Below are 9,497 nucleotides of genomic sequence, written 5' to 3'. Positions count from 1 at the left end.
TATGGGGAAAGTCACTGCAGAATTGCTGGCTTTCGTGGGACAGCCTCGGGCTGACTCATCCAGTCAAGCCAGGGCTTGGCAGACCCAGCCCCACACTGTTCATCCGTTACGACGAAATTGCGACTGTGTACAATTCCAGGGTCTCTCCAGTTCATATTTAAAGAAATAGTCGTTAGACGCTGGATGATCTGCTCCATGTAAATTGTTGCCCTGAAATTTACAAGAGAGAAAATTTCAGAGTGAAAAAGGGAATGAAATCAGTCTAGGATAGCGGTTGAGGGAATGAGTTTTAAAGGTCAGACACTGGTGTGAATCTTGCCTCCACTTTGACAAGCTGTGCGATTTCTGGCAAGTTCCAAACTATAATTTCTCTAAACTTCAGTTTCTTCATTGGCCTTTAAAGCCAGGACCGTACCTAACTTGCTTTGCATTCATATCCCCAGTGCCCAGCACATTATCTGGCACATAGAAGGTACTGAAAAGCCCTGGATGATTCAAGATTTTTCTGGAATTGTTTTTCTTAACTGCTTGATCCATAGTCAGTCATTTCCCCCTCTTTGTGATCTCATGGACTGTAGCCAGCCAGGCTCCTCTGTCCATGGGATTCTCCAGGCAAGAATACTGGAGTGGGTTGCCATTTCCTCCTCAAGGAGAATCTTCCCAACCCAGTGATATAACCCACGTCACTTGCATCTCTTTTATTGGCCGGCGGATTCTTTACTGCTGTGCCACCTGGGAAGCCCACTGCTTGTTACAGCTACTGATGTAACAGCCAGCAAAAGCAGTGCTGGTGCATAGCCCTCTGTATCAAGCCACTCGTGTGCCTTCCTTGTAGTCCCTAGGGGACCTAGGGGAGAAGGAGGAAACTGGGCTCTTAGTGTTTGGCTGCTGTGCCTGATGGCCAGCCAGCAGGTTCATCATGACACTTAAGCTTGTTTTGTGCAACTCAAATTTCCTTCCTCAAAGAAGGTATTTTGCACAGCCAGAGCTGCATATTTTGATAGATTTTACTTCTATATTTATAGAATTGTACACATGTAGAAATTTGTAGTGTGTCTGTTGTGTTCTTCTCAGTTTGGTAGCATGATTCTCACATAAATATGGGTCTATTCATTTGCATGGTTGTATTTGATATTGCACGTAAGTATGTACAATTTTCCTTTCTTTCATGTTTAATTATATGTTAATCAGTCAGAACTATCTTGATCCAGATACTCTCTATTTTCTTTTTTTTTTTAAGTATAGTTGATTTACAATGTTAATTCAGGTGTACAACCTAGTGAGTCACTATTTTAATAGGCTGTACTCCATTTAAAGTTCAAAATAGTGGCTATGTTCCCTTGTGACGTACAATATCTCCTTGTTGCTTACCTATTTTATACATAACAGTTTGTATCTCTTAATCCTGTACCCCTATTTTGCCCTTCCCCATATCCTCTCTTCACTGGTAACCACAAATTTGTTCTCTGTATTTGTGAGTCAGTTTCTGTTTTGTTAAATACATTTATTTTTTAGATTCCACATATAAGTGATAACATAGATTCTCTGTCTTGCTCCATCTGATTTATTTCACTAAACATAGTACTCACTAGATCCATCCACATTTATTGCAAGTGGCAGAATTCCATATGTTTTATGTCCAAGTAATGTTCCACTGTATATATGTACCATGTCTGCTTAAGCCAGTCATCTGTTGATGGACACTTAGGTTGCTTCCATGCCTTGGCTATTGTAAATGGTGCTTCTGAGAACATTGGCTGCATGTTTCTTTTTGAACTAGTGTTTTCATCTTCTTCAGATATATACCCAGGAGTGGAGTTGCTGGATCACATGGTAGCTCTGTTTTTAGTTTTTTGAGAAACCTCCATACTATTTTCCACAGAGGCTGCACCCAACTTACATTCCCATTAACAGTGTACCAAGGTTCCCTTTTCTCCACATCCACACCAACATTTGTTATTTGCCATCTTTTTGGTGATAGCCATTTAGACAGGTGTGAGGTGATAACTCACTGTGGTTTTGCTTTGCATTTTCCTAATGATTAGTGATGTCGGGCATCTTTTTATGTGCTTGTTTACCATCTATATATTTTCTTTGGAGAAATATCTATTTGGATCCTTGTCCATTTTTAATTGATTTTTTTGTTGCTATTATTGAGTTATATGTGGTGTTTATGTATTTTGGATATTAGTGCCTTTTCAGTCATATCAGTTACAAATATTTTTCTCACATTCAGTGATTTGTCTTCACTTTTCAAAGATTTTCTTTGCTGTGCAAAAACTTTTAAGTTTAACTTGATCTCATTTGTTTAGATACTACCTTTTTTCTATAGATATATCCATTTCTAACATCTGATCAAGAAGAAAAGTGGAGAGGAGAATAAATACTCTGGGAAAATTAAAAGCAAGGCTATGAGAAGAGACAAGGGTACTACAACAATGCCAGTATTTGAAAAACAGACAAGCAATTATTATTCTACCCACATTTATTTCACAGTTCCTCTTCAACTAATGCCTAAACTCTAGAAAGGCAAAGTCTTAGTTGTTTTTTTAGTTTCTATGTTACCCCACATAATGCCTTTGCTTTATTTTGTAGGTTCATCATTTGCAATGAGGGCTCTTAATACATATAAACTCATAGAAAAGTGTCTGAGCTGCAACTGTGTCCCACAGCTGCGTTGGCAGTGAGCATAAGGGCATAACAGGAAGAGCTCCCAGGGGCTCTACCTGGGGCGTGAAGCTGATAGCATCTCCCAGCTCTTAGGAGGACCTTGGGAGTATTTGGGCACCACTCCTCTTTTGCGCTTTCCCCTCCTCAAGTCTTCCTTGCCTCTACCCTGGATAAACCCTAAGAACTTTGAATTTGCCACTTCCTTCCAACTTACCCCATCTTTTCCATTATTGCCTCTACCCAAATTCCCTTCCTCTATCTCATTCTTTGACTACTTTAACACACCGCACAGAAAATCTCACACTGGCAACTTCTCTCCTCCTTTCGCCATGTTCTAAGATCTTCTCTAGGTCTGGACATCTCTTTAGAATTTACCTGTCAGTCTGTCCCTGTTCCATGTCCTCACATATCTGCAAAGTGGCAATTGGTGGTATTAGATGACTGTTAAACATAGGAGAAGTAGAAAGAGTTCTCTTTATTGATTGGTTCAAGCTTTCACTTGCTCTTTATAACCTACTGTGTTCTCCTAGCAAGCTATTAATTTCTCCATGCCTCTGTTTTCAGTCATTAATTTTTCATCCCTTTTTCATGCCCTCCAGTCATGAGTCAGCACCTTCCTTTGGTTGAATCTAGCATAAAGCCAGCTAACACAGCATCCAGAGAACTACATGCTGCAGGTCTTGGCCACTGTGCTATAGAAGAGAACATGGAGAGGCCTCAGAAGGCAAGCCAGCCCTGGACCAGCATGCAGTACTGATCATGCTTGTTTAGTAGGTGTCTCCCCTCTAAGACTGTGAGCTTCCTAGAGCCAGGAGCTGCATTTCTTTGACTTTGCATCCCCTGCTAATTTCATAGGACTTCAAATAGAATGCAAGCTTAATCAATGTCTATGGGTGGACTTGTTAGTGAAAGTGTATCCTTTCCAGAAAGCATGTTTTCACTTTTATCTAGATAGATCTGACCCATTAGGGGTCTGTCCTGATGAACATGTAGTAAGGTGAAGAGGAGACTGGAGGAAAGACCAACTAAAAATTATTCACAATTTTTCAGGAAGTCCTACTATCACAGAGGGCAGATTAGTTTGATAGCACAAAATAGTAATGAGATTTTAGAGAGTGTAGGATGTTGAGAGACGACTGGGTGGGGTGGGGCAGTGTCATGGGCCTGGACAGACAAATGGCATGAGTTCATGATGTTACAAGTTAGTGTAGGGAAAGAGGCATTGCCATGGAAATGAATCTACAAAGCATGAAAGTGAGAGTGAAATCGCTCAGTCGTGTCCGGCTCTTTGAGGCCCCATGAACTGTAGCCTACCAGTCTCCTCAGTCTATGGAATTTTCCAGGCAAGAATACTGGAGTGGGTTGCCATTTCCTTCTCCAGGGGATCTTCCCCACCCAGGGATCGAACCCAGGTCTCCCGCATTTCAGGCAGACGCTTTACTGTCTGAGCCACCAGGGAAGCCGTGAAGCTGGTATCAAAGATAAAACCACATTAAATTCACTATGGCAACCGACTCCAGTATTCTTGCCTGGGAAATTGCATGGACAGAGGAGCCTGGCAGGCTACAGTCCTTAGGGCGGCAAAGAATCAGAAACAACTGAGTGACTAACACTTGCAACACTCATTGCCTTGGATCAACCTCATAAGTTCCCCCTCCCCCTACCCTCATTTGTTACATTCTTCTCTGCAGCAAGATACTCTATCCTGTGTTTACAGCAGTACCTGGCAGAGGAATATGTGTTGACTGAAAATTATGTAGAGGGAAAGGAAGTTTAAGTGCAGAACCATATTTACATATAGGTTCACTTTAATCCGGAAGCCAGAATTATAAAAGCATGTGTAGCTAGCAATCTTTTTGTACTATTTTTCTGTTAGAAACAGTCACACTTTGTCTCTGAGGAATCATTAAAAATAGTCACCAGAGGCTCTTTCCCTGGGCCCTTGGAGAAACAGGAAACCAACATGAGAATTTTCAAAGTTTGTAAAACAACATGGCCTGTAATGAATCTCTAGCAACTATCAGGGGCAGAGAGCCGAAAAAAGTCTTATTAGGGACTTCTCTGGTGGCTCAGACAGTAGAGCGTCTGCCTACAATGCAGGAAACCTGGGTTCGATCTCTGGGTTGGGAAGATCCTCTGGAGAAGGAAATGGCAACCTACTCTGGTACTCTTGCCTGGAGAATCCTGTGGACAGAGGAACCTTGTGGGCTACAGTCCGTGGGGTCACAAAGAGTCGGACACTACTGAATGACTTCACTTATGTATTTCCCACTCGTGATAAAACGCCAATCTGCTCTATGTCTCATCTTCAAGGGCAAAATGCAACTGACGGCCAGCCCCGAGCTTGCTTAAAGGACAGCGATGTTCCTGGAAGTGATCACTTCTTTCACTAGGATGAGTTCCAAGGAAGAAGCCTCATCACCCTGCTCAGAAATTCACAGCTGAGAAAATTGAGCCGAGTCATCCCATCTGGCTGCTACCCGGAGAACAGCAGCTCTGCGCGCCACCTGTGCTCTGACCACACAAGCTGCATCACCACGTGACCACAATTCCATAGACCAAACAAGGAGAAGAATAGGGGGCCAGCCCCTTTCAGCCCCGCCACCCAGCCCAAGAAGAAAAGGACATCAATGATGTCTTTCTTTTCCAAGGTCTCTTGGAATCTGAGGCTCCAGAAGCAGGAACCTCTGAAGAATGTGTTTTTCATCTTGGCAGAGACAGCCTGGGACCCCATTGTTAAAAAGTCTTATATGGTGATGAGAGGCCTGGGAATCATGACCTGTGAGACCCCCGACCAGGCAAGAAAGTATAAGAAGATTGTTCTAGACCTGCTGGTGCGTGGTCTGTATGACCTGGTGAGTTCTGAAGCCATCCACCAGAACATGAAGATCCTGACAGCCTCATCCTGGGTAAGATGCAGGGGAAAGGCCTGAGCGCCTTCTTCATAGACGTCACCCTCCAGACCAGGGCTTTGCTTGAGGACGAGAATGACAGCCTGAGATACTTGACCTTTGTCTTATTTGGACAACTGTTTTCCCTTGCTGGACAGAAATGGAGGAGATTCTTCACCTGTCAAGTGAATCTGACTCGGGCCTCCCTCCTGCCCCACTTACAGGACAGGAATACCCAGGTGGCCAAGGCTTGCAAAACAACTTTTTGAGCCCGTTCTCTGTATCTGAGACAAAGCAAGGACTACAGCTTCCAGAATGAGGAGGGTCAAAGGAACCCTAAATTCTGCTGGCAGCTGAGCCCCTACCATCCAGAGCTCCTGCAGTTCTTCTATGCAAATAAAATCCTGTAAACACAAAGAGGCAGGGAGGTTGGTCCAGTGAACTGAGCGCATGGCTGGGGGCTGATAGTCACCCTCTTTTAACCCTTTGGAGGCTCTGTTGCCTCTGGTGATTGTGATAGAAAATGGGATGTTGGGAGACCAATTGATGGCAAACATAAGACCATGGAATTGTATAATTGCATCCAAAGCAAATTCTAAACAGCTTATGTCTTATTTTTTTCCATACATATTTGATGATAAGATGCATCCTCTCTTTAAAACATTTAAAGTACACATGGCTTTTGTTCTCAGTGTTTTTCTTATTAAGGATATCTCTGTCACCAACCTTTCTTTTTAATTTTTAAGGCTCAGGAGACTATTACCTGAAGTTTTTTTTTTTTTTAATCTGCTATTGATCCTTTGCCATTTGCTGTTAAAACCTTTTTCTGGCAAGACCTACTTAAAGTTGGCTAAGTTACCAAAATTTAGTGTAGAGGGCAATTTCTAGCTGCTAATCATCTTTGACAGTCAGTGCCTCCAAGATCATTCCAAACAAGAGTTAATAAAGAGAAAAAAAATTGAAAAAAAAAAGTCACCAGAACACATTATTTTAACCTTCTTTAGCTGTGTGTGTGTGTGTGTGTGTGTGTGTGTGTGCGCACGAGCGTGCGTTCTCTCAGTTGCTTCAGTTGTGTCTGACTTTGCTGCTCTATGGACTGTAGCCCACTAGGCTCCTCTGTCCACGGGATTCTCCAGGTAAGAACACTGGAGTGGATTCTTTACCCACCGAGCCACCTGAGAAGCCCCTTCTTTAGCTTAGGAAAAGGTAAATGGGAAAATTCAGCTTAAATCTCATACCCTAGATACATTGTTCCTTATGTCTGTGACACATTATATATTCACCAATTACAGTTTCCTTTCATTTCTGCTGAGTAAGCCATATCTTTCTCATTCCATTACTTTTGGTTTGGTCATGTGATTTGTTTTGGCCGATGGAATGTGAGCAGGTGTGATATGCAGTCATCCCTTTGTATCCACTAGGAGTTGGTTCCAGGACTCCCTCAGATATCAAAATCCAAGGATGCTCAAGTTCTTTGTATAAAATGGGTAGTATTAATACAGTTGGCCACCTCTATCCATGGATTCTGGGTCCACCATACAAGGGCCAACTGAACTCCACATCAGAGCACATCTTCAAATATGCTCATTTAGTGTTGGTTTTGTTTCTTTTATGCCCACCCTTTACTTTAAAAGAACATGACCCAGAGAGTAGTTGTCTTTGAACTGGGTTCTCAAATGAGAAAACTAACAGAGAAGAACCGAACAGAACCTGTCAGAGCCACAGCTGACTCGCTGACCTCAGATATTTGAACAGGAAGTAAATATTTGCCATTGTAAAGTAATAAGGTCTATGTATTTGATCATTATTGCTGCAGTAACAAATTAACACCAACTTTGCAGCATAAACAGCACAAATTTATCGTATAGTTCTATAGATAAAGTTCAACATGAGTCTAACTGGTTAAAATCAAGGTGTTAGCAGGGCTAGGTCCATTTCTGGAGGTTTTAGGGGAGAATCTCTTTCTTTGCTTTGTCGAGCTTCTAGAGGTGGTGCATATCCCTTGGTTGGTGGTATCCTTCCAACTTCTTCAGAGCTAATGACATTGTATCTATTTTCCCACAGCTACATCTCCCCACTGATTGTCTTTTTCTGCCTTCCTCTTTCACTTTTAAGTATTCTTATGATTTCACCGGGTTCATTCACTGAATTTGGATGATCTCTGGAACTTTAAGGTCAGCTGCATAGCAACCTTAATTTCTGTTTGTCCTGTAACCTTAACATATTCACAAATTCTAAGGATTATGACAGAGATATCTTTGGGGGCAATTATTTTGCAGTGTGGGTATCATACTCAAGGATGATATTACTAAGATAGCAGAGAACTAGCAACTACTTTGTAAATGTACATAACAGTTACTCCTGTGGTTGCTTGAAGTCATAAGAGAAAACATACAAGCAGAGTCATATTGACTCTGATGGTCTGGCTCCGTGTCTTATACTGACCCTAGCTGTGGGACCCTGGGCGAGTCATTTGATTTATTTCACTCTTAGTTCCTTTACTTTTAACATGGAAATACTCAACATTGCTTCTGTTTATCTTTCAGAGTTACTAGGACCAAATGAAATAATGTAGTATAAGGAAATCTATCTATCTATCTATATATATGTATTTCATTTTTTCTTCTTTATTATGGCTGAATAATATACCATTGTGTGTGTGTGTGTATATATATATACACATACATGGTATTTTTATATCTGTTAATCAATTGGTGAACACTTAGATTGTTTACATATCTTGGCTCTTTTTTAAATTGAAGTATAGTTGCTGTACAGCATAAATTATAGGTGTACAGTGCAGTTATTCACAGTTTTAAAGGTTATATTCCAGTTATACTTATTATAAAATATTGGCTATATTCCCTATATTGTCAAATATATCCTTGTAGTTTATTTTATACCTAATAGTTTGTACCCGTTACTCTGCTACTCCTGTGTTTACCCCTCTTCCTTCTCCCCACTAGTAACCACTAGTTTGTTATCTGTATCTGTGAGTCTTTTTTTGTTCTATTCACTATTTTATTATATATTTTTTAGATTCTACATATAAGCGATATCATACAGTATTTGTCTTTCTCTGTCTGACTTGTTTCACTTAGCATAATACCCTCCAAGTCTATCTATGTTGCTGTAAATGTAAAAATTCATTTCTGATGGCTGAGTAGTATATATTTATACCATACCTTATTTATGCAGTCATCTGCTGTTAGATGCTTAGGTTGCTTCCATTTCTCTGTAGTTGTAAATAATGTTTCCATGAACATTGGGGTGCACGTATCTTTTAGTGTAAGACTTCATTCTTTTTTCTCTGTAATAGGATATATAGGTTGGAAATAGGGTCATCAGATTCAGTTTTGTCCAAATACTCTTTTACGTGGACCATGACTTCTGTGTCTATGCATGTATATTTGTGTGTTTTTAACTATGCTGTGACTACACATTCAGCTAACTTACCTTTCCAGTGAAACAGTACTGCAGGTTTCAAAGATGCATACCATCTTTATTTCTTCACCAGTGAGGACCATTAACAAATAGTAATAAATGGGTAAAATTACGATCTTGTTTTTTTTAGTCACTAAGTCATGTCCAACTCTCTTGTGACCCCGTGTAGCTCTCCAGGCTCCTCTGTCCATGGGAATTCCCAGGCAAGAATACTGGAGTGGGTTGCTATTTCCTTCCCCAGGGTATCTTCCCAACCCAGCAAGGGGACCCACATCTCCTGCATTGCAGGTGGATTCTTTACCATTGAGCAATCAGGGAAACCATCAAAATTAAGATACCAATGTCCATTAATGAAAACTTCCATGTTTTCAGAGAGATATGTATATGCTTATATCTGTTTTTGTTGTATGTTATAAAATTTTTCTTTTATTTAGCCTTCTATATCATATCACAGCATGGTCTTGACATTCTAAGTTTTCGGTTTCATAGGTT

At 40.9% G+C, this 9,497-nt stretch overlaps 1 pseudogene; it reads left to right on the top strand.

The window, feature by feature from the left end:
• The first annotated feature begins 1,100 nt into the window (after positions 1–1,100).
• Positions 1,101–5,971, top strand: LOC120880837 (annotated as a pseudogene).
• The last annotated feature ends 3,526 nt before the right edge of the window (positions 5,972–9,497 follow it).

The sequence above is a fragment of the Oryx dammah genome, unplaced genomic scaffold (assembly GCF_014754425.2).
Source record: "Oryx dammah isolate SB20612 unplaced genomic scaffold, SCBI_Odam_1.1 HiC_scaffold_22, whole genome shotgun sequence".
NCBI lineage: Eukaryota > Metazoa > Chordata > Mammalia > Artiodactyla > Bovidae > Oryx > Oryx dammah.
This window is presented reverse-complemented; position numbering and strand designations above follow the sequence as displayed.